Below are 25,514 nucleotides of genomic sequence, written 5' to 3' on the forward strand. Positions count from 1 at the left end.
CATACACACAGGTAATGTGTAAGGAATAGACTGGGCACCTGTTTGAAAGACTCCTTCCTCAGTCAATCCTAGTTTCCATTTTTGATTCAGTCCTCCCCCCCCCTGTCATGTCCGTCTTCTCATGTCCTCGTTTGCCTTTTTTATTCTTGTACTCCCATCAATAATTGATTTTTGTCAGTTGCTGTTATTATGATGTAAGGTATACTGGCTGTACTTTGCTCCTGGGCCCCCGCTGGCTGCTACAAATGCTCCGCTGGAGAGTTTCTCTGAATACCTCTACCTTCTGTGATTTGCGCGTTGATGAACATTCCACTACCCAAAAAAGTTAGGAGAAAAATCCTGCTGAGAGTTTCTGATTTTTCAAAGGTGGGCTTTCAAGATTCAGGTTTAGGAATTAAAACCATGCTTTTGTTTTTATTAAATAAGAACTTGGAAGCACAAACAAATCACACACACAAATCACAAACACAAATCTCGCACAAATCACACAAAGCCCACTGGGTGAGCATCCATGAGCAACTGAGAGCTCAGGTCAGGAGTTTCCAGGGTTAAAACCAGGAGTCTTTGGATCTGCTCTGAAGTGCTCCACCGACCTGCGTAGTGAGCCAGTTAAGGTAGGCCATGGGGTTCTTTCTATCCAACTTGGTACAGCTACAAATGCTTCCAAATCAAGCTTCACCTGTCAGCCCTTGTTGTAGGGTAGTGAAATTTTCTGGCTCGGGAATGTCGGAATATATGTTTCAAGTTCTGACATTCGGCCATTATGGGGTTAATATATTTACCTACTTTTTTCTATTGTTTGTGTTGACCTGGAAGAAAACCTGGCACAGAACCAATGGCCTTATCTGATTCAAAGCCTGGGAAACTGAGATGTGTTTCTAAACTGTTATTGGTCAATAGGTCAGGTGATTTCTCTGGGGGTCAAGAAGAAGGAGGAAGAATCTCCATTACCCCGTGTAGCTTTTTCCATTTAGAAGTAAATGGTTTTTTAAAAAAGTAAACAAGATCCATTGCAAATCTGAATTTAAACTATTTTATCCCATTTTTCCCAACAGGGAAATACTTGGAGATGTGGGGGCAGTGCCTGGAGGCGATGGAGGTTTCCAGCTTGGGAAATTCCTAGAGTTTGTGGGAGGCAATACCTGGGAAGGAGAGGGAGCTCAGTGGAATTGCGATGCCATAGACTCTACTCTACAAAATCTGCCATTTCCTGTAGGGGAACTGATCTCTGAGGTCTGGAGAACACTAGCCCCCACCTAGAAGTTGCCATCCCAATCTTTTTGTGACTCCATTTGAATTAGGGTTACCAGGTCCCATTAGACTCCCAGCAGGAGGACATGTACCCAGCACTCACCTTCTTTTAGGCCCTCATGCGTGATCCCCTGCGCCTGTGTGATGACATCACTTCCAGTGACGGCACTTCTGGGTGACATCATCGCACAGGTGCAGAAGCACATGTGTGCTTCTCCGTTGGCCGATTGGGGCCCCAAATGGGCCAGATTCAGCCCATTTTGACCCATGATGGCTTGCTGTGAAACTTGAGAGCACTCGCGAGGTACCACGATGATGTCAGTTCCAGGAAGTGACGTCATTGTGCTGCCCTGTGAGTGCACCCATGAGGCTCCACTACCATCGGAGGACTAATTCGAATGTGTCCAATTGCCTATCCACCTGGCTCCCTGCTTGCTTATTAATCCCCCTCAATCCCCACTGCTGGAAATTCATATTTCTTGTTTCCCAACTAGCTAGTCTATAGGCAGCCTAGGATCCATTATCACAAGAAGAAGCAAATTCATAATTAGCAGGGTCAGATGTTCCAATGGAAAAAAAATATGCCTGGGTTAGATCACTGATATGACCTGTACATTGATCACAGATAGGATTGTCAGTTGTGGCTTGGAAATTCTTGGAAATTTCTGGGCAGTGTCATGGAGGGTGGAGTTTGGGTAGGGGGATGTGATGTCATGGAGTTTACTCTCTGATGCTACCATTTCCTCCAGGGGGAGTGGTCTCTGTAGTTACAATTCTAGGAAAACTCCAGGCCTAACCTAGAGGTTGAGAGCCTTCATCTCGGATGTACCGTAAACACATACATACCGTATCGGAAAGTGTACTCCAGTGTCTCAGCTTTTCATGGAGAAGGTATATACCAGTTCTCACCAATGCTCAGTCTGTCTATTGAAAATATTTTCCTGCCACTTTATTCTACATTCAGGGCTGGCACATCCATTGAGGTGGGTCCGGCAGCTGCCTCAAGCACTGAGGTGCTTGAGGAGGCACCAGGGGCAAGGGCACATGCCGTGTAGCTGCCAGCGGCAGTGCTGGTGGCTGAGTGGAAGGGCTAGGAAGCCGCCTGAGTGCTTCCCTGGCTGCATGGTGTGCCTGGCCCGCAGCTGCTGTGCCTGGCCAGAAGTGCTTGCTTGTGGTGGCGGCAGCACGGGGCAGTCTGAGCGGGCAGCCTCCCAACCCTTCCACTCAGTTGTTCCATGCAGCCAGGGCAGCATGGGGCAACTGAGCACCAGTGGGGCCAGCTCGCAGTGGCATGCCGTGTGATGACGTCTCACGCAGTAATGTCATCATGCAGTCCGGGTGCGAGCAACTTCCACATACAAGCAACACCTGGGTGCGAGCAACACGTGGGGGCAGCAACAGCCCTGAAGCTGCCCCCAGCCTCAGGTGCCAGAAACTCTGGCACCGGCCCTGTCTACATCCATGGCATCTTGCAACAACAAATTAAAATTACTTAACAGTTGCTCCCAAAATGTTACCTTAAATTATTTTGAAGCAGATTCTTCCTCAAGTGGAACATCTAGAGAATTTTAAGGGAACTCCTTCAAAATCTTTAATAAGACTAATAGAATTTCTTAGAGATGAGGATGTGGGTTCCATAACTTTCAAAGTTGTCACCTGAGAGGGCCTTAAGAGAAATTTCAAACACATGTAGTGATTTCTTCTCCTGTTAAAATCTGACAGTTTACTAAGAAGCCCAGACTGAACAGATATGATGAGGTACAGAGTACCAGAAGGAAATTTACTGGTGCCATGGTATACAGATATAAGCAACCATCTTAATTTATTTTAATGAACTGTGTTTTCAGACTGCTATGAAAGGAGATCTTACAGGCAGTACTTAAATTTTAGAAACAGGGGTGCCGCCATGTTCCCTGCTATTTGCCAAGAAAAGAGCCTGAATCCTTAAATATATGGAGATAAACAACAGCTGGTCGATAATGACAATCTGGTTTTATTTATTTAATTACAACACGTTGTTTTCCTAAATACACATGTGAGTATGTGTGCTTGTGTGTGTGTATCACCCACACAAACTTACAATTTTAAAAACCAAGTATAAAAACATAATGTGAAGACTTTAATGTGGCAATCAGAAACATTTTAAAGCTTCTAACTTCTATGGACTTAGAAGCATGTTAATGCCACTTAGGATTGCGCTATAAAATAGGAATTAAAACTGGGATAAAAGTTCTATGAACACACTGTTGAAAGTAGTAACATCATAGAATCATGGGCCCTCTAGGGTTATCTACTCCAACCCCCTGCACAATGCAGGACATTCACAGATACCCCCCGCTGATTGCCCCAGTGACCCCTGCTCCATGCCCAGAAGGTGGCAAAACACCTCCAGGATCCCTAGCCAAACTAGCCTGTGGAAAACCACCACCCGACCCCAAGGTGGCAATCGGCACCACCCTGGTCATGTAAGAAGGGCCACGAAAACCAAGCACTGATGCCACCCCTTCTGCCCTCCACCTCACAATCTGCCCAGGCTCACAGAATCAGCATTGCTGTCAGATGGCCATCTACCCTCTGCTTAAAAACCTCCAAAGAAGGAGAGCCCACCACCTCCCAAGGAAACCTGTTCCACAGAGGGACCGCTCTAACTGTCAGGAAGTTCTTCTTAATGTTTAGCCAGAAGCTCTTTTGATTTAATTTCAAGCCATTGGTTCTGGTACGAGCTTCTGGGGCAGCGGAAAACAACTCTGCGCCATCCTTTATATTGCAGCCCTTCAAGTACTTGAAGATGGTTATCATTTCACCTCTCAGAGCCAGAGCACGCGAATGACACGTGAACCAACTTACACGGGTCTCCCCTGTACACTCGCCAGTCTTGCAGCACCGTAATCAAACTCATGTTTGCCTTTGCACGGGTTCTCTTGGTGTTCCTCCAAGACGGGGGAACGGTATCCCATCATGCATCTGTATTTGACTCAGGGCAGGAAGAGGAAGAAAATGGAGACGGAATCTCTACATTGCCGACTTGATGATTGAGACCACGTACACTCGCCATCACAGCCACACTCAAAACAGATGATCTGAACGTGTGGCCGGACCAGGACACGTACTCATCTAGGCATGGGAACTTGGGGTGAGGCACGAATACAGACACTCGCTTGGTCCTGTGTATTTCGTAACGTGTGGTCCGGCTCTCAGTCGTCTCCTCTCCAGGCTAAACATTCCAAGCTCCTTCAACCTTTCCTCATAGGACTTGGTCTCTTGGGTACAAAAATGAAGAGAAGAAAATCCTACTCTACAGGGGGCAGCAAGAATTAGTCAGATAAGAATGTGAGGATGGCATCTCTCTTTCTGTTAAGTGTCACTACTTTGTCTTGTATCCAGATTGCTATTCTCAGGGTAATATCCTGCTTCTTCTCGGAACTAAGAAAACTTTTTCTCCTAGCCAGCTTGATAGCTAGATGCCTGTCTCTATCTCTCCTCTTTACTATCAAGTATGTAGTACCTAAATAAACTTTTTCTCATTCTTTAAACTGTACTGTGTAGCTATTGCTGCATTTTGGCACTCAACCAACACACACACACACACACACACACACACACAAACAAAAGCATTCATTTTTCTAAAGCCCCTAACTAACATCCAATGCTTGAAATGAAGGAACTGAAATGCTATTCCTGCATAGAAGTGTTCCAAAGTTTATGGTCAGCATCGGAGAAAGCTTTCAGATAAAGGTAGATTTTCTCAGCAGTGTCTTTTTGGATATTCTCAGTAAATGGGAAGATATATGTGGATGAAGGTTTTCTTTCAGGACATTCTCAGTAAAACTATGTGTTTCCTCACTAATGGAAATAGCCATGTAGAAGATGGAGAAAAGGAAATCGTCAAGGAAAACAGCCGGAGAATTGTTGGGGACTCAAAAACCAGACTTGAGGCACCCCATGAGATTTCTTTCCTACTTACACAATTGAATGAGATGTGGATGCAGACGACGGACAAACTCAAAAGTTAGAACCATGGCTGACACAGCATTGGAAATCTGCAAACCTGGAAGCTTGTTAGAGTTAAGCTAACCTTCTAACTGACATTCTTTTCCCTTTCCCTTTAAAATATGTATTATTGCTTAATCCAAAACCCCTCACAGACCTCATTACTGCCAGAGATATTTCAGCCTGCTTGTTTCTCTGCTTCAGCCATCGTCTTATTTTGATCCAGAGGGGAATATATATATGCTTGTTATTGTAGTAAGTGAAACTTTGATGCTTCGGCTTCTTGTAGATCTTGAATTCATCCATTGATTTGACTATCTCCTGGCCGCCTCTCACATATGCAGCAGGCCCCTTTTTGGAAAGACAAACGCTGCCTGCCCAAGGCATCAACATAAAGTGTCTGCAAATCGAATGAGGAGAGGTTTTTTCTTCATGGGGATGAATGAAAAGTGTATCAGGAGTTGTGTGAGAAGAAGGTCTGCATGAGGCAGCTTCGGGACACAAACTGATCAGTAGCTTGAGTAAGGCATGCTGAACAAACAAATTGCCTTCTCCCTAGACAGCCAGTTGGACCATCTTGCCCAAAAACTGGCTATTTGGACTTCCTGCTGCTCTCCAAGGTCCCAGGAAGAAGGTTGCACGGCAAAATACATGTCCAATGACACCATAAAGACAAAGAAAATTTTCAGGTTATAAGCTTTCGAGAGTTAAAGCTCCCTTTGTCAGATCCCAAGAAGATGGTAATTTCAGGTAGACATGGGCACGAACAGCATTACAAACAGAAAAAAACCCACGAACAGCCCAATCTGCTGTTCGCGAACAAGCGGTTTGTGAGGCCCCATCCTAAACGAACAGGTGGTCATTGCAAGCCTCATTCATTGCCTTCGGCAGCTGGTCATCAAGCCAGACAGTTTGGCACCTGCAATCAATCCCCTTGGCAACTGGAGGCAGGGACTGAACTCTGTCTGAACTCCTTCTGGCTTTCCTTCTGGCTCTAACCCTTCAAAGTACTTCCAGCAGAGAGTCCTGTTTTTGCCACTGTGAAGAGAAAATGACAGCCAACGGGGAGACCCATGGATCATGCCTTTCCTGGGGTACAATCTCTCTGAAACTTGGTGAGTCTTCAGAGGACAGTGAGGACTATGTCCCCTGCAAATTTGGTGAGTATTGGACATTGGGAAGGTCACTTTTGTAACCTCTCAAACTAGCTGCCAGCAGACACTGCTGTTTTTGCCAGGATAGGGCCCTTTAAACTATCTTTAAAGAGCCAGGTAAGTGGGTTTGAGGGGATGTGGGGCTAAGTGGGGGGCGTTGGGGATGGGGTGGTTCTGGCCCCCACAAACAATGAACAACGAACATATCCGAGAACAATTCATGTTCGTCCATGTTCGTTGTTCGTTGTTCGTGGATGGCAATGAACAATGAACAGGGTGTTCGGGATTTTTTCCTCATCTTTAATTTCAGGTGGCTAGCCAGGTTGATCTGCAGAAGAAAAGTAAGAGTCGAATCCAGTGATACCTTAAATACCAAGAAAATGTTCAAGTTGAAGCTCTCTTTGTCAGATTCCATTGCCAATGTCTGCCTCTGCTGTAGCAAACTTGGACTTCCATGGCGGTGTCCCAGCCAAGTACTAACCAGAGTTGACCCTGCTCAGTTTCTGACAAGATCAGGCTACCCTGGCTGTGAAGGCCTAGCAGGTAGGTCTGCCATTGGGGGTGGGGGATCCACCACTCCCAGTCTCTGTCCCCTGCTGCCACTCACTTGGCCAGCTGGGGGGAAAGGGCCAAGAACAAGCCTGGGAGGCAAAGAATCTCCTAGGCCATTGCACAGCGGACATGCTCTCGCCAGCTGTGATGATATCACTTCCTAGGGACCCCATTCCCCGGGTGGGGGCGGGCATCCCCACTTTCACCCTCCCCCTCATGCCCCCACTTACTTGGCCAGTGGGGGAGGAAGGCATGGGAACAGGCATTCTGGGCAAACTTCTGGAGCAGCACGACATCACTGATGTCATCGTGCCACCCTGCACTTCGCCACCAGCTGATTTGAGCCCCAAACAGGCCATTGGAGACCAAAATTGGCCTGCTGAGAAGCAAAGGAGCATTCCTGCACCTGCACAGTGATGTCACCGGCAGTTACACTACCAGAAGTTCCATCACCGGAAGTTGCGTTGCTGGAAGTTACATCGCCGTGCCTCTGCGGACCTGTGCAAGAATGCATCATTAGAATGGGGAAACGGTGGTAAGAGCCAGGTTTCCCCCTCTCCCGCCAGGAGGGTAAGGGGACCTGGTAACCCCATAGCACTTCCTTAAGTGATGTCATTGTACCTGGTGGCAGACATGCTCCTGATCTTAACAGGGGCCCAAATTGTTCCTTGGGAACTGCTGGTGCATGCCCACATCCAGGTGCAATGATGTCACTTCTCGATTTCCAATTTGCACATGTGAAGCCATCACTTCCAGTAAGTACAAGGGTCCCCCCCCCCCACACCATGAGGGTAAGGGGACCTGGTAACCCTACTAGCACGTCACAAACTTGGGCTGGTGTAATATTCTCAATTTAGCTGGTCATAAATTGTGCAGGTCAGGGATTAACTGATATAAAAATTGAATGCGCTGCACTCTGAAGCTTGTTAGCATTCTTCCGTGGGAGGAATGAGGATTCTGATCATAAGGGAATCAGAGATTTCAATGCTTGTCCTGGTTTTTCTCTTTATTTTTCGTCTAGATCAAAAATGGGGGCGAGCGAGGGAAGAGGATGAGGAGCCTGACACAAGTACTTGCTCTGCATTTTGTAAAAGTTGGTCAGTGCCTGGGCCTAGCCATACATTATAACTCAGTGGCAGCAAATGTGCTCTATGTGCAGAGCAGGGGTCATTTAGTAGAAAAAGAGCCGGAGGAACTCATTAGCATAACTCATTAGCACAACTCATTAGCATATGCCATGCCCCTTGCCATCACCGGAAGTGTGTCATTAGCATAACTGATTTGCATATGCCACCCCCCCTGGCATCACCTATCCTGGCTGCTTTGGACCCAATCCAGGCCATTCAGGGCCGAAATTGGGCCCAAAATGGCAAAAGGGGGCAGAAAATGGCAGAAAAGGGGCCCAAAATGGTAAGGATCGGGCCGCTGTTGAGTGGGGAAGTGACCCACCACCCATCAGAGGCCTGATCCGGGCTGTTTTGGCCCTGATCCAGGCTGAAACGGGCCCAAAATGGCCGAGAGTCAGGTGGGCGGGGCCACCTTACATGTGACCTCTTTGGGGAACTGCAGGAACTGCGTTCCTGAGCATTCCCCCTCAAAATGAGCCCTGGCAGAAAGCAAGGTTGACAATTCTGGGTTGGGAAATTCCTGGAGATTTGAAGAGTGAAACCTGGTAAGAGTGGGGTTTGGGGATGGGAGAATCATCAGTAGGTTAGATTGTCATAGAGCCCAGCATTCAAAATAGCCATTTACTCCAAGGGAACCGATCGCTGTCATCTGGAGACCTGTTGCAATTCTGGAACATCTCAAGCCCCACCTGGAGGTTGGCAACCCTAGAACAAATGACTTGGGTCGATACCTGCTTTATCTTCCATCATAGTGTCAAAGTTCAGAAAGACACCTGAGACATACGTGCCCTTTCCCCTCTGAGTATTCATTGAACAAGCTGCTAATTGTCTTACTACTCTAGTTCATTGTTTTTCTTTCCATGGCATGGGAAAGGCAAAATTGCCCCCCATTCTAAATATGAATTTTCCTTATACTCTGCTCTTCTCACTGATGCTTTTCTCAATGTTTCTCACAAACATCGGTTGGGACATTCAAAAAACAGTAAAATAGGGTTAGGATTAGAGATGGGAACGGAACCAAAAAAACAACGAACCAGGAACCATGGAACTCAACCAGTTATGAATTAGTTCGTGGTTCATGGAGTTTAAATGCCCCTTTCTGGCCTTAACAGCAGCAGGGGAAGGGGCATTTAACAGTTTAAAGGGCCCTTTCCTGCCTTGCAAGGGGCAGATCCCTTTAAACTATCCCCCCTGTCGCCTGCCAACTGATAGTTTAAAGGGAACTGCCAGTGGTAGGGCCCTCTAAACTGCCCAAACCCCAGCCCCCTACACCTAGCCGCCCAGCCCCACACTTACCTTATCCTGCAGCGCAGTCCTTCCTCTCCTCCCAGGAGGGGCAGGAAGGCCATTTTCGGCCTCTTCTGCCACCCTGGGGGCCTGCAGGGCGATGGAAGAGGCTGAAAATGGCCTCCCTGCCCCTCAAATGGCTGCTGAAGCATTTGGATTTCATGTTACCTACTACCTGGTCCTTTTGATTGGAGATGCCAGAGATGTACGTACGTATGTATGTATGTATGTATGTATGTATGTATGTATGTATGTATGTATGTATGTATGTATGTATGTATATTCCGCCTTTCTCACTGAGACTCAAGGAGGATTACATAGTGTGAGATTAGTACAATCAGTGACAAGGACAGGCATTTCCATACAGTGTCAAGAACATTTCCATAAACAATGCCATGGGGTAAAAGAATATAAGTTTATAAAGATATAGTATTAGCAAGGATCCAGTATGGGGTTGAGGAATTGCTGAAATAGAACATAATCAATTCTAGGACTGACATTGAACATAAAGCACAGGTAGGATATAGGAGTACATATTTCAAGCAACAGATAATATGCAAGGCAACATAGTGGAGAAGTCTATGGTCCCTAACTCATTAGCAATGCATCTGAGCCCCCCTCCCGACTATACTTCCCTCCTATCTTAGTAAAAAGCCTTTTTCAATAATTCAGTTTTGCATCATTTGTGGAAAGCCAGGAGAGGGGGGGCTCTCCTGACCTCCTCAGACAGGCCGTTCCACAGGATAGGGGCCACCACAAAGAAAGCCTGTGTGTGGGCCATATTCCCGATCAGCCTGCAACATGTGGCCTGGTGATCAGTTGTAATTCCCAGAGAGGCCAGCAGTGGAATTGGCTGGGTTCCCTCTCCCTGGCAGTCTTTAAGGAATGGCTGGATGAATGCTTGTTGGGGCATGGGTTGGAATTTGGCAACCCTAGGCAGATGTCTTTCGCATTACCTACTGCCTGGTCCTTTTGACTGGAGATGCCAGAGATTGATTGATTGATTTTATGTTATTTATATTCTGCCTTTCTCACCGAGACTCAAGGAGGATTACACAGTGTGAAATTAGTACAATCAGTATCAAGGCCTTTTCCCTACGGTATCAAGGACATTTCCATAAACAATGCCATATGGTAAAAAAATACAAATTTACACAGATGCAGCATTAGCAAGAATCCAATACAAAGTTGAAGAAATGCCAAAACAGAACAGAACCAATTCTAGGGCTGACATTAGACAACATGAAGCACAGGTAGTACATAGGAGTACATACTTAAAGCAACAGATAAGATGTAAGGCACTGGAGTGATAAAGTCTACAGTCCCTGACTCATTAGCGAAGCATCTGAGACCCCATCCCTACAACAGCCCTCCCATTTGAGTAAAAAGCCTTTTTGAATTGTTGTTGTTGTTAAATATGTATGGCAACGTGTGTACAAATTTTCCAGTGTGGTGTCAATATTGTACAGAAGTAGTACCAAAATTTGTGGTAGAGTATGAGCTTTCATGAGTCACTGTTGGCAATAAGGGAGACCTTCTGTCCTCCAGATCTTCTGCCCATCACCAGTGGGGGGAAATGCCAGGAAAAATGGTGGATTGGCATTGCACCAATGCTATGACATCACTTCTGGCATGACCCAGATGTGGCATCAACACATTGGACGATGTTGCAGCCTTCACTCAACACAGAGCATTGCCCTGGGGATGATGATGACATAACTTGTGGGTGACACTGAAAATAATGTCATGGCATTGGTGCGATGCCAACATCTCCTGCCAGGTACCAGTCATGGGCTGGCAACCCTAGTAGCCGACAACCTGGAGAAAAATATATATCTTGTGCCTTTACTATAGGTTTTATGTATATAAATGGGCAGCTGAAGGCCAAGAAGCTTTGTCTTCATGCATCCACCTGGACTGAATCAAGACAAAGACTTGCTGGCTCATAGCCAATGCTGATTTCTCAATATCCACCACCCCTCTGCGTGCCCTACCCTATTCAATCATGCCTGTCTTTGTCATTCACCGGCTATTATCATTCGACTTCTCTAATCACTCCACTCTCCAAGATATAAGGACAGATGGACTTACATTCTAACTGTGTCTGAAGAAGTGAGCTGTGACTCACGAAAGCTCATACCCTACCACAAATTTTGTTGGTCTTATAGGTGCTACTGGACTCTTGCTCATTTCTACTGCGACACACAGACTAACATGGCTACCCATCTTGATCTATCACCAGAAGTAGTATGTTAGGCCAAGACTTGTGCAACTTCAGTTAAATCTTAACCTGCCTCACAGTGGAATTATGAGGACCAAATGGAGCACTATGTATATTGCCCTGAGGTCTTCAAAGGGAACAAGAGAAAAAGCAGAGAGATAAACAAACTTATTGTAACAACAACAACAGTCTACTGTCTTCCTGGACAGATTAGTGCCCACTCAGAGTACTGAACAAAGTCAGTATTATTATCATCCCCACAATACAGCTGGGGTGGAGAGGAGTGGCTTACCCAAAGCCACCTTCTGAGCTCATAGCACTAGTGGGAGTCGAACTAGCAGAGTGCTCATTCACAGCCTAACCACTTAACCACTAAGTTATAGCAGCTCTTGATCCATTCCCAATCCTGCCGTAGGAGTTTTTTCTTAGCTGGAAACCCCTGGGAGCTGAGCTGAGAGGAGTGGCTTATTCAAGGCTACCTGCTAAGCTTATGGCAGTAGTGAGTGTTGAACTAGCAGAGTGCTGATTCACAGCCCAACCATGTAACCACTATGCTACAATAGTTCATGTTATTATTATCCATTCTATGCAGCTGGGGTGCTGGACGGAGAGGACTGGCTTACCCAAGACCATTTGCTGAGCTCATGGCAGTACTGGGAGTTGAACTAGCAGAGTGCTGATTCACAGCCCAACCATTTAACCACTATGCTACAATAGTTCATGTTATTATTATCCCTTCCATGCAGCTGGGGTGCTGGACTGAGAGGACTAGCTTACCCAAGGCCACCTGCTGAGTTCATGGCAGTACTGGGAGTTGAACTAGCAGAGTGCTGATTCGCAGCCCAACCACTTAACCACTATGCTACAGCATTTCTCTGTACCATAGTTGTTAAGGAATAATGGAATAATGGAAACACAGACTGCAAAATGCATTGAAATGCAAAACATAAATTGTGTACTGCATGGACATCCTCATAATGAACTTCACAGAAATTTGCAGCGGGTGTGGATTGGAAGACACAGCAATAATGTGGAACAAATACAGAGTGCAAGGTGTGCCACGCCTGTCTTCCACAGCATGCCAGGTACCATCAACCGCAGTGCAAAGTAGTACAGTCCAGGATCAGTTTTACTATTTACCACCTCATCTGCTCTTTGGATAGACAGAACAAAATCTCATCATGCATTGACTCCTGGCTTGTTTGTTCACAGAGACTATGCCCAGAAACAGGCCAGTTTGCAAAAAATGGTATCTGGAAGGCGTTACTGGAATCAACAACTCAGGACCTTGGAGATCTTTTGTACCGGCAGTAATGTATGACTCACAAGTGAAAACAACTACCTTTCTTTCTCTAAAACAGTTGGGGCAACACAGGCAGGACCATTTCCAAAATGGTACTCGAAGCCAGTTCATTTGCGTATCAGAAGTTGCTCTACGGCAGCATTCGTTGTGCTAATAAAGCGGTGTGAATTTTCCTGGCAGGAGTGGAGACAGCTGCTGGCTTGCCACTGAAGGTTGTGTCTGGGGAAATAACTCAGCAAGAGATGTTCAGGTGGCCGGCAACCTGCCCGGTCTTGTGTCCAAGATGAGAGAGAGAGAGAGAGAGAGAGAGAGAGAGAGAGAGAGAGAGCGCTATTGTTGAGGGCATAATGACGGTTCCTTTGCTTCTGCACCGCAGGACCTTTTCTACTGGCACTTCAGGATGATCGGACGTTTCAAGTGCTTTGGTAGCTGGCTTCTCCTCGGTGCTCAGCAAGCCATTCAGGGATGTAGCGGTGATAGCGAAACAAAAGAGAGAGGCGGGGAAGGGGAGAACAGCACCCTCATTTCCATATCGGCTGAAAGCTGGACAAGAACAAAGGGATAAGGCAGGCGGGGGGGAGAGAATAAATGCAGCAGGTAAGAATGGGAAACCTGGTTTCCAATTAGTACACTTCTCAGTACTCTTTGCCAACTGCAGTGACTGCAACTTACCTTTCGGGGCCAATTTGTGGTGCTGGCAGTGGTGTGATTAGAGCTGAGCAACCAGGACATCTGCCGGGGGTCACCGTCACCAAGAGAAGCATGCAAACAAAAAATATCAGACCCAGAGTGGAGTCGTAAGTCATTAAAAAACTTGACATGGATTCTTGAATATCAGCAGTAAGGCCAGTTGTGTTAGGAAATCGTTCTGATAGCCAATTCCATTGGCTTTGCTTGGTCACAAATCAGACCCTTGATCTATCAAGGAGAGTCTTGTCTGCTACGGCTAGGGTTCAAACACTGTTTCAGCAAATGTTGGGAGATTTGGGGGTGATGTGAGGGGATGGCATAGGATGTGATTATCACTTCCAGGCAGTCTCTCACAGGCTGATTCCGCACACGTTGGATAATGCACTTTCAATGCACTTTATCAATCGTTTGAGGTGGATTTTTTGTTCCGCACACAAAAAAATCCGTTCCAAATGACCTATAAAGAGGATTGGAAGTGCATTATCCAACATGTGCGGAATCACTCCTACTCTCTATGGTCTTTTGGGGGTAGAGAGTGCCCTCAAGTCATAGCTGACATATGGCGACCCTTGGCGGGGTTTTCATGGCAAGAGACTAACCGAGAATAAAACCTTGTCTTAAAAAGCATGTCGCTCGTTTAAAAAAATCCATCTGACTTTTTGCCGCGATCCCCAAAACTTCCATTTTTCTATCAGAACAATTGAAAGGGGGAAGGGGTGGCATCATCATGGAAGATGGGGCCAGATCTTTCTTCCCCAGGCCTTCACATCTCTATGCCTGCCCTAAACCAGAAGAATTAGTAGATGAGGAGTTTTTGGAAGCTTGTTGCTCTGGAGGACAAGTTCATCAAAAGCCTTTAGCCATGATAGCTAATTAGAACCTCCATATTCAGGGGCAGTGTACCTCTGTGGTTGGACAAGTGTTAAGTGAGGGCTGCCGCCTTCATGGCCTTTTGTGGGCTTCTGATGGGCCAGGTATGACCTCTCATCCTTTTTTATCAGCTGTCCAAAGTGATTCTCATCCCTGCAGTCCATGTATTTTATAGAACGGGGAAAATAACAGCATTCCTGTCTTTCCCCTTCCTCTGAGATCTGCACATCCCTGTGGGTGGAAATGAAGGGGCCTACACTCCTGTGGCTTTGTTAACTAATAGTACTTTAAAAACTAGCAAATCTATTGCGGCATAAACGGGGGCCTGCTTGCTCAGGTATCCAACTGCTACGTGTTACCCAGTGTGGTATAGTGGTAAGAGTGCCCGAACAGGATTTGGGGACCCCAGTTCAAATCCCCACTCAACCACTGAAGCTCACGGGGTGATCCTGGGCCACTCACTGCCTCTCAGCCTAGCCTACTTCACAGGGTGGTTGCGAGGATAAAATATAAGCTGCTTTGAACCCCATTGGGGCAAAAGGCAGGATATAAATGAAGTAAGCAAATAAACAAATTCTCCTTTTGTATTGGTGGAGCGTGCTGTCAAATCACAGCTGACTTATGGTGACCCCTTACAGGGTTTTCATGAAAAGAGACTAACAGAGGTGGCTTGCCATTGCCTGCCTCTGCAACCCTGGTCTTCGTTGGAGGTCTCCCACCCAATTACTAACCCAGGCCGACCCTGCTTAGCTTCTGAGATCTGATGAGATCAGGCTCACCTGGACTATCCAGGTCAGGACCTTTATGGTCTTTACCACAGAGGAAATTTCTAGAGCATCATTATGCAGAGGCCATTTTTTCCTCTCCCACTCCTCAGTTCCTCACAGGTGGGAAATTGGGGTTGGCAGCAGGTAAGTCCTCACTCTGGGAAGATAAATGGGAGGCCAAGCTTTGACTGGCAGTTGCTCTTCAGTGCCTCGGGCTGAGATCTTTCACACCAGGCTGGGGTTGAATCTGGAATCTTTTTCATGCCATGTGTTGTTGCTCATGGGACCCACCCTCTGAAATCTCAGGCAAAGGGTCCCTGTCTACTGGTAATTCGTTTTCTCATTTAAAAAGAGGACACAGGGAGGTGCAAATCGGCCTGGGAAGGAACGTTTCTCTCCTTTCTCAGTAAGGTTGCCAGTCTGATCCTGGCAACCAGCAGAAGGATTGGGGGTGGGTACATGGGGGTGAGGGGTGTCGTGGGTATGACAACATCGCTTCCAAGGAAAACCTGAAAATAGTGGTGGGTAGCTCTAGGAATAATGGGAAACTCTGTGGTAAAATGAGCAATTCCTAGAGCTACCTACTGTTACCTATGGGTTTCCCCTGGAAGTGACATCATCCTGCCTGCAATGCTGCCCTGAGATGCTTGGAGGTGGGATCAAAGTGAATTCAACTCATAGTGTTTGAGTTGGAGAAGATCTTGGTTGTCCTCTAGTCCAATATACATCCCTGGTAAATGGAAATTCAGCCTCTACTTAAAAGGGAGGATGAAAGAAACAGATAATAAGGGAAAAAATGTTTGAACAACAGGAAAATCCCATGTATGGTGGTGGAGACCATCCCATGTGTGGTGGTGGAGACCCCTCAAGTCATAGCTGACTTATGGTGACCCCTGGTGGAGTTTTTATGGCAAGAGACTAACAGAGGTTGTTTGCTATTGCTTGCATCTGCTGCCCTGGTCTTCACTGGAGTTCTCCTGTACAGTTACTAACCAAGGCTGACCCTGCTTAGCTTCTGAGATCTGACAAGATCAGGCTCACCTGGGCTATCCAGGTCAGGGTACATATATATGTGTAGGGTACACACATATATATGTATGTAGGTGTATATGTATATACATGGGTACATATGTGTAAGTATATATATGTACCAGCTGAAGATCCATCTCATGCATCTGACAAAGTGAACTCCAGGCTAAGAAGTATACCGCAGGTCTCCTGTTTATTTCAATATACTGTAAAGCACTTTCTTAAACAAGGCTTCTCAGACTCTGTACAACAACGATAATTGTAACGGGTTAAATGCATCTTCTTTTCTTCTCCCCATTTCCATGCTATGGGAAAAACATCCGGAAAAAGGCATCGTCCTCCAAAGAAGACGGAGCGCAGCAAACGGATGGCTGAGCCAAGTCCCACACAGGCTGGAAAACAAATGTTTGAAAAACAGAGAGCAGCTCTCCAAGCAGGCTTTCTTTTGCTCTCAGACAAGCTGTGGACGCCGCACAGCAGGAGCACTACCTGGCCGTCCCCGAGCACCTCAGATAGGCTTGCTCAGGCAAGCACAAAACAGACATTGTGTCGGGGCATTTTTGACAGCTCAAGAAAGCCAGGGCTGGCAGATGAAACTAGCAAAGGGGGAGGGGGAAGATGGGGGGGCGAGGCAGCACATGAAAGGGAACGCTGGGAAGAGAAGCCCAAGAAACAATAAATAGTTTGTAAGAAGTTTGAATCTCTCAAGTTTTACTGGATGGGAGGGAGATGGAAGGCATCACAAAACGGGCTCAAATGTGGATTCTTGCATTTACTAAATTTTTGGCTAAGAGGGGAGGAGGGGATTTTCTGCCCCAGCTACAGAAACATCTCCTGCCAGGCTCATACTCAGATCTTCAGGGAAGGCTTCAACACTGGCTTTGCGCATTCTTAAAGAAAACCAATTAAAATCAATAGAGTTAACTATGAAACAAACAGTGGGCACAGAAATAAAGATGCACATAGAAGAATCAAACCGCTTGTTACCCATTAACTCCAGCTTCCAGAGAGCAACTTTAGCTATTTATTTATTTTATTTGACTTATATCCCACCCGCCCCACGAATGGGCTCAGGACGGCTCACATCATAATTAAAACACAATAAATTAACATTCAACTTTAAAAACAGATTTAAAAACTTATATTAAAATACTCCGGCTCCATTATACATAGGCTACTTTGGATACTAATAAAAGACCTGCATCGGTCATAGCTGTGGGTAAAACACATAGCCGAGGACAGTCATAGAAGAGGTAGCGATCTTAGATAGGATAAGGGGGGATGCCCACTGGTCCTCAACCAAAGGCCTGGTGGAACATCTCCATTTTACAGGCCCTTCAGAACTGTAATAGGTCCTGCAGGGCCCAGATCTCCAGTGGGAGAGTGTTCCTCCAGGCTGGGGCCAGGGCAGAAAAAGTCCTGGCCCTGGTGGAGGCCAGCCGGATGTCCCTTGGGCCGGGGACCACCAGGAGTTGTTTGTCTGCAGAGCGCAGCACCCTGCAAGGGATGTAATGGGAGAAGCGGTCCCACAGGCGGTCCCACAGGGCCTGGATGTCCAACGGAAGAGTGTTCTATCAGGCTGGGGACAGAGCAGAAAAAGCCCTGGCCCTGGTGGAGGCCAGCCAGATGTCCCTCGGACCAGGGACCACCAAGAGATGTGCTGCTTCATAAAAGATCATGTGTTGTCACTGTGACCCTTTCAATTTTCCTCATTATTGTTGCTGGTGTTACTGATTTGTGGGTGTCTTCTAAGGTGTTTTTACACCATTTTAATGACATTTGATGCAGAAGCATGCATCAACTTATTGAATTTCTGCTAAATTTCATTAGTGCGTTTGTGGTGGAGAGAAGCAACTGCAGATGAAAGAACCGATGTGAGAACCTTTTTTAAAAAAAAATGCAGTAGAATTGGCTTTGTGTGTTTATTCACATGTTTTTGTATTTATATATAGAATATTAGAATTATAGAATCATTGGGTTCGAAGGGACCTCCAGGGTCATCTAGTCCAACCCCCTACACAATACAGGAAATTCAAACTACCTCCGCCCCCCCCATACACACACACACCCTGTGACCTCTGCTGCAGGCCCAGAAGATGGCAAAACACTATCAGGATCCCTAGCCTGACTGGCCTGGGGAAAATTGCCTCCCCAAAGTAGCAATTGGCATTACCCTGGACTTGTAAGAAGGGGCCACAAGAATTAAGCACTGATGTAACCCTTCCTGCCCTCCCTCTCATGATCCGTCAAGGTTCACACAATCAGCATTGTGATCAGATGGCCATCTAGCCTCTGCTTATAAACCTCCAAATAAGGAGAGCCCACCACCTCCTGAGGAAACCTATTCCACTGAGGGACCGCTCTAACTGTCAAGAAGTTCTTCCTATTGTTTAGCCGAAAACTCATTTGATTTAATTTCAACTAGTTGGTCCTGGTCCAATCTTCTGGGGCAGCGGAAAACAACTCCGCACCATCCTCTATATGATAGCCCTTCAAGTACTTGAAGATGGTTATCATATCCCCTCTCAGTCGTCCCCTCTCCAAGCTAAACACACCAAGCTCCTTCAACCTTTCCTCATAGGACTTGGTCTCTAAACCCCTCACCATCTTCGTTGCCCTCCTCTGGATTTGTTCCAGCTTGTCTGTATCCTTCTGAAATTGTGGTCCCCCAAACTGAAGACAATATTCTAGGTGATGTCTAACCACAGCAGAGTGGAGAGATACCATCACTTCACATGATCTAAACACCATGCTTCTGTTTATACAGCCCAAAACAGCATTTGCTTTTTTAGCTACCACTTCACGCTGCAGTGTATGGTCTACTAAGACCCCTAGATATACATTTCAAATGTTGTTTTAATGTTTTAAATGATTTAATATTTGTTGTTCATGTGTCTTGGGGGCTCTATTTTGAGTGGAAAGGAAGCATATAAATATTTTAAAGAAACAAATGGATTGCCAACCCCTGGTTAGGAAACTCCTGGAGATTTGTGGGTAATGGCAGGGAAGGATAGGGTTTGGAGAGGGGAGAGAGCTCTGCAGGGTATTGTACAATAGAGGACACTCTTCAAAGGAGCTATTTTCTCCAGAGGAAGAGATCTCTGATATGTTGAGATCAGTTGTAATTAGAGATGGGCACGGAACAAACAAACAAAACGAACCAGGAGGTTCGTGATTCATGGGTTTCACGAACCACGAACCACGGAACTGGACCAGTTACAAACCAGTTTGTGGTTCGTGGGGTTTAAATGCCGCTTTCTGGCCTTAACAGTAGCAGGGAAAGGGGCCTTTAACAGTTTAAAGGGCCCTTTCCTGCCTTGCTAGCTGCAGGTCCTTTTAGACTATCAGCTGGCCGGCAGCAGAGGGGATCCCCCCTCACCGCCTGCCAGCTGACAGTTTAAAGGGACCTGCCAGTGGCTGGGCCCATTAAACTGCCCAAACCCCAGCCCACCTACTCCACTACACTACACCCCCATTCCCCAGCCCCAGCCCCACACTTACCTTCCTCTGCAGAGCAGCATCTTTCCTCTTCTCCCAGGAGGGGTGGGTAGGCTATTTTCAGCCTGCTGACCTGGGGGCCCGCAGGGTGGCGGAAGAGGCTGAAAATGGCGTTCATGCCCTGGGAAAATGGCCATTTAAACTGCCTCTGTAAATCCGACCCAATGAACCAGTATACAGTTCGTGGAAGTTCCCTGAAAAAGAGCTTCCACGAACCCTGTTCGTGAACCCCGAACTAGCCTGTTTCGTGGATTTTTTGGGGTCGTATTTAGGTTCATGCCCATCTCTAGTTGTGATTCTGGGAGATTTGCAAGCCCCACTGAGAGGTTGGCAACAGTACAGCCACAAAATTCAGGAACTTCTATAACTGGAACTTCTTTCCTCATGGACTGGAAGGGAGCTAAGTATGAGTCAATTTAAAGGTGGAGTTGTTAGTGATGGAATAGGCAACTCAGGATGCCTTTGACATTGGGCGGCACTACATGTCTCCCTGTGTGTATGTGTAACTCTCTTGATAGTAAACTGCTTCTCTTTGTCTAAGGTGAGAATGCCTCCTGACTGTCTGTGTATCTCTTGGAACATTTTCCCTCTTCCTTGCCTCATGGTGAGTGAATTAGTTTTTGGTACAATTTGTGGCAACGGACATGATACAAGAGTTTTTGGTGTGTTTCAGGTGACCGCCCCCCCCTATGTAAAATTCTGGAGGATCCATGGGGATCTCTGCTTTTGAAGCACATTTTTACACCGTGGTGGTGCCATGAAGTGATAAGTGAATGATTATGTTGATGCAATCTGTGTCAATGGTCATGATATGGCACTGTATTGTGAATTTTGTGTGAGCCCATGTAAAAATCTGAAGGATCCATGAGCACCTGTGCCTTTGAAACAAGTTTTTGTGCCTTGGCGGTGCCACGAAAGAGTGGGTGAATGATTGGGGGGAGGCAATCTGTGCAATGGTCATGATATGGGACTGTACAGTGAGTTTTGTGTGATCTCATATAAAAATCCAGAGGATCTATGCTTTCATAGGAACTTTTTGCGGTGCCACAGCGTGGTAGGTGCATTCTTGTTTTCATGTTGTCTGTAGACTAGGATACGATATATCATATGATGGCTTTTTTGTTTTATGTCAATATAAAAATCATATGATTTCATGAGGATCCGTTTAAAATTTATCTTTTTCTTTATTTCATTGAATTCCTATTCTGCAAGAATCTATTCCTATTCTGCCCTCTCTGCAAGAATCATCTGGTTCCGACTTTTACCCACTCCCAGTATAAAGCTACTCTGTGTTTTCAGGCCATTCCCACCCCCGTCCCACCTAAACATACACTGCTATTACTAGAAGGTCCACTGATGTCCAGAGAGAAAATTCCAGGAGACTCTGAGCAGAACCACAAGTGACAAAAGGCACAGATTGGACACTTGTCTGCTTCCCTCAAGTTTTGGCGGGAAATGTAGGCAGCTTGGCGGAATGTTGGATAAGTGACAGTTGAAAAGTCCATTGGCCGAAGCCTAGGTCAGGACCATATTATTCATAAAGCTGACTAGGCCGAAGCCTAGGTCAGGGCTGTATCATTCATAAGGCTGGCTAGGAGCCAAACTACAAGTGACACCTGACACAGGTTGGACACTTGTCAGCTTCCCTCAAGTTTTGGCGGGAAATGTAGGCAGCTTGGCGGAATGTTGGACAAGTGACAGTTGAAAAGTCCATTGGACAGCAGTCAGAGAGCCAAGCTGCGAGACCAGGATGCCTACATTTCCCATCAAAACTTGAGAGAAGCTGACAAGTGTCCAATCTGTGCCTTTTGTCACTTGTGGTTCTGCTCTCAGTGGGAGGGGGAAATTTGTAAAAGTTGCTGACCCCTCTTAAGAAAACTTATGCGCGCACAGCTCTGTGGCTTCCCATCCCCTCGTTCATTGTCCTTGGGAGCTGCTGTTAAGCGTAGATACCTAATTTAGACCGTGGCTGCTCTAATGTTACAAGACAGCCTAGTCAGCCAGACAGAGTAAGAGTTCCCCACTCACATCCCAGTATCACAAAAAGAGGTTATAGGCCAATAGGTCATAATTCACTCCATCATGCAATGGTCAAGATGTCGTCCTGTGACATTTACGGAGATTTGATCATCATGGTTTAGTTTGTGTTTATTACGGTCCTAAGAGCAGCATACAGATTAATCAGAAAGAAAACACAGTTTAAAAGAAGAGATCAATTTTAACAACTTTTGAGATGCCAAGGCCATACTGATCATCATGGAAATTAATGAGGTTTGCTTCCCCCTAAACAGGCACGAGCCTAGATTGGAAGACTTTTACGGCAGATGCAGGGAGGTGAATAGCCACACTGCTGAAAGAATTAGGGGGTGGTTGCTCAGAAAATGCTCCTCCTCCTGATATTAAGGAACCTGAACAAGAATTTTAAATAAGTGAGTGACCCAAATCCAGTAGCCTGCACATTTTTAGTTCTTATCTCAGAGTATTTTGTAAAAACTGGAAGAGACATTTCTCTAGCTGAGTCAAATCAGTTAGCTCCCATACGAGTATAGTTGTCATGGCAGAACCCACCTAGATGTGATGAGAGCCACCTGTTCACACCTCATTTAGGAGTAGGAAATATTGCTTCACAAAAATAGTGTGCATGGCTACTGTACTATGTGGCTACCGTACGGTACTACCATACCCTTTGGCTGAGTGGAGTGAAACCCTAGCCTGTCCTCCACCTTACCCCAGTTCAACTGTCTCCCAGCATCATCGGTCCATAGCACACTGCCATGAAGTAAGGTGACACAGTAGGTAGAGCTTAGCCTTTCTCATCCATGTGATCTGTTTTTGACTAAAAGTAACCCTCATGTCCCATTTTAGATGTATATGGGTGTACACTTCTATAAATAATATGAATCTGACTTCATGTTTGGTTTGACCCCAAATACCCACCTCATAGTACAAAATGGCTGCCTCATAGCACAAAATGGCTGACTCATAATAAGTTGTCTCTCTACCTCTACCAATAGCATCTGGCACAACTTGTCTTGCACCCTGATGTCATCATATTCAGTGTTTCCATCTCTGACCATGCTCCATATCATGGATGACCACAGGCAGGTGAAGAGAAATGCGGATCCTCGTGGCATCTGAACAAAGGGATAAGTTTTACTACACCTTACTCAACACAGGGGTGCCATTTTGAGTGACAACCCATTTTTATCCTCAGGTTTTATTCAGCATGGATTGTAATATTTGTTGAACTTGCTGGCTTTGTGAAAAAGAAGTGGAGGCTAGGCCTCCACCAGCCTAGATAGAGGAGGAGAAGGGAAGATCGGATCCCTCTCTATTATAGGTGTCCACCATCTAGTTTTAAATTTGCATCTAGTTATAAATTCACAAATTGATTGCCTCTGATTGTTGCTACCTTGTATATTTTAACTATATACTGCGCTGCTTTGATGGCCATTGGTTTTAAACTGCTTTAAGATGTAAGTTTTATTAGAAATGTTTTTACCTGATATAATCTGCCCTGGGCCTGCTTGTGTGGAGAGGACAGAATAAAAGTCAAAAGTAATAAATAAATAATAATAAAAAAATAAATAAAATACAAAAAAAACCATTGGAATTCTTATCAATGTCCCTCCCCACAAGATAGTACCCATACAGGCCTAACATGCTGAGATATTAATACCAGCCCTGTGTCTATAACTTTCCAAATGTGGGCGGTTTCTAAACCCAGTCTTTATTTTTAACAGATATATTTTAATACAACATGAAGTATGTAAAAAATCCCCAAAACTTCAGACTTCCTGGCAGAAGCATGGACAGAAATCCTAATTACCTTTTTAAAAAGTACAACACTCTAGCTCTTATTCCCTCCTCCTCTCTTCTTTGCGAAGCCCGATTTTTTAAAAAACAACACATACACACACACCACAGTATTAGAACTATACCACTCCTGCTATTTCATGCATAAAATTATCACATTATTGTTGGAAGAGATGCCGGAGAGATATCTAGGCAGGGTGCAATCACTTTGCTTTCTATCAAATTGCATCCCTGAAAGGTATCATAAATTTTATTAGAAGGCAAAAGGCTAATGGAAGCCAATCAGTGTTAATGCTGATAAAATTGCTTTTATTTTACCTTATAAAACATAGATACAAGAAAGTTTTTTTTAAAATCAAATATCATGTTTTTAAAGATGACATCCTGGAAAGTTGGGTATATTGGGCTCACCTAAGAAGAAGAAAAACACACCTGGCCTGAATGGCCCAGGCTAGCCTGATCATTTTAGATCTCGGAAGCTAAGCAGGGTCGGCATTGGTTCATACTTGAATGGTAGATCAACAAAGATTTCCAGGGTTGCTACGCAGAGGCAGATCACAACAAGCCCCCTCTGTTCCTCTCTTTCCTTGAAAATGTTACCAGGTCACCATTGGTGGCTGTGACTCGATGGCACTTTCCACCACCAAAGAAAGGGTATCATGCTTTATTTAATTTGTTTGTGTCTGCAAAGATATTATTAGAGGCAATTATTTCATCAGTTACGAGCCCCGTGGCAGAGTGGTAAGCTGCAGTACTGCAGCGCAAGCTCTGCTCATGACCTGAGTTCGATCCCAGTGGAAGCTGTGTTCAGGTAGCCGGCTCACGGTTGGCTTAGCCGTCCATCCTTCTGAGGTTGGTAAAATGAGTACCCAGTTTCCTGGGGGTAAAGTGTAGATGACTGGGGAAGGCAAGGGCAAACCACCCCATAATAAAAAGTCTGCCAAGAAAATGTTGTGATGTGACGTCCCCCCATGGGTCAGTAATGACTTGGTGCTTGCACACCTTTACCTTTACCCTATTTCATCAGTGCCCCTGTACTGACTTGAACTCTTGGTCAGTCTTGCCAGATGTTGTCCCCTTGGGCTGGAAACAGTTTTCTATAGTTTCAGGCACAGCAGGATCTTTCAAAGCATTTGCTTCCAGATGTCTTAACTGGAGATGCCAGTAACTGAACTGGGATCCTTCCGTATACAAACCATGCACACCTTCCTTTAGGAGGCCAGTCTTGAAAATATAACACTGAGTGTCTCTCCACATGAAACACATTGATGCATGTTTGTCAAGTGTAGGGAGGCGCAATGTTAGCCAAAAGGCATAGTTTAAAAAGGCAGAGCTGGCAAAGATTGCTTCCCAGAGGGCTTGTTAATTTCATCTTCGCCTCCCCAAAGGATCTGTCAATTTAACTTCTCCAGTCTAAAACTGTGGGATCGCAACCAGAGGGCAGCAAGGAATGGAAATGGGCTGGAGCTGCCTTCCAGAGCTGGGCTTGGACCTGGAGAGGTTATAATGGGCTGAAGTTTCCCTTCTGATATTTCACAGAGGGAGAGGAGAGCGGGGACCATGTTTTCCCGGTCGATGATCGATGTAAGATGCACCGTTGGGTCGATGGAGCAAGAAGGTCCCAGCATCATATGGGATCTAAGGAGAGCAACATGTAATCCAGAGGAACGTGGAGCTGGCCAAGATCGAGCAGATAGATAAGACAGCTTCCTTTCCCATGGATTCGGCTCCTTGCAGGTGCTGGGGCCTAGAGGGAAAGAAGACTAAATACTACAGGATTAAACATGGCTGTACACAGGTTAAACAGGCTCTAATAACCTTCACATAGCTCCAGCATATAGCAAAGCCTTTTAAACTACACTTCCCGGCTAACATTGCCTCTCCTGACGTGTTCTTCACATGTCAAATGTTTTGTGTATAGAGACTCTGAGTCATATTACTGGCCCATTTTAGAGGATC

Source organism: Eublepharis macularius, chromosome 8 (genome assembly GCF_028583425.1).
Source record: "Eublepharis macularius isolate TG4126 chromosome 8, MPM_Emac_v1.0, whole genome shotgun sequence".
Classification (NCBI taxonomy): domain Eukaryota; kingdom Metazoa; phylum Chordata; class Lepidosauria; order Squamata; family Eublepharidae; genus Eublepharis; species Eublepharis macularius.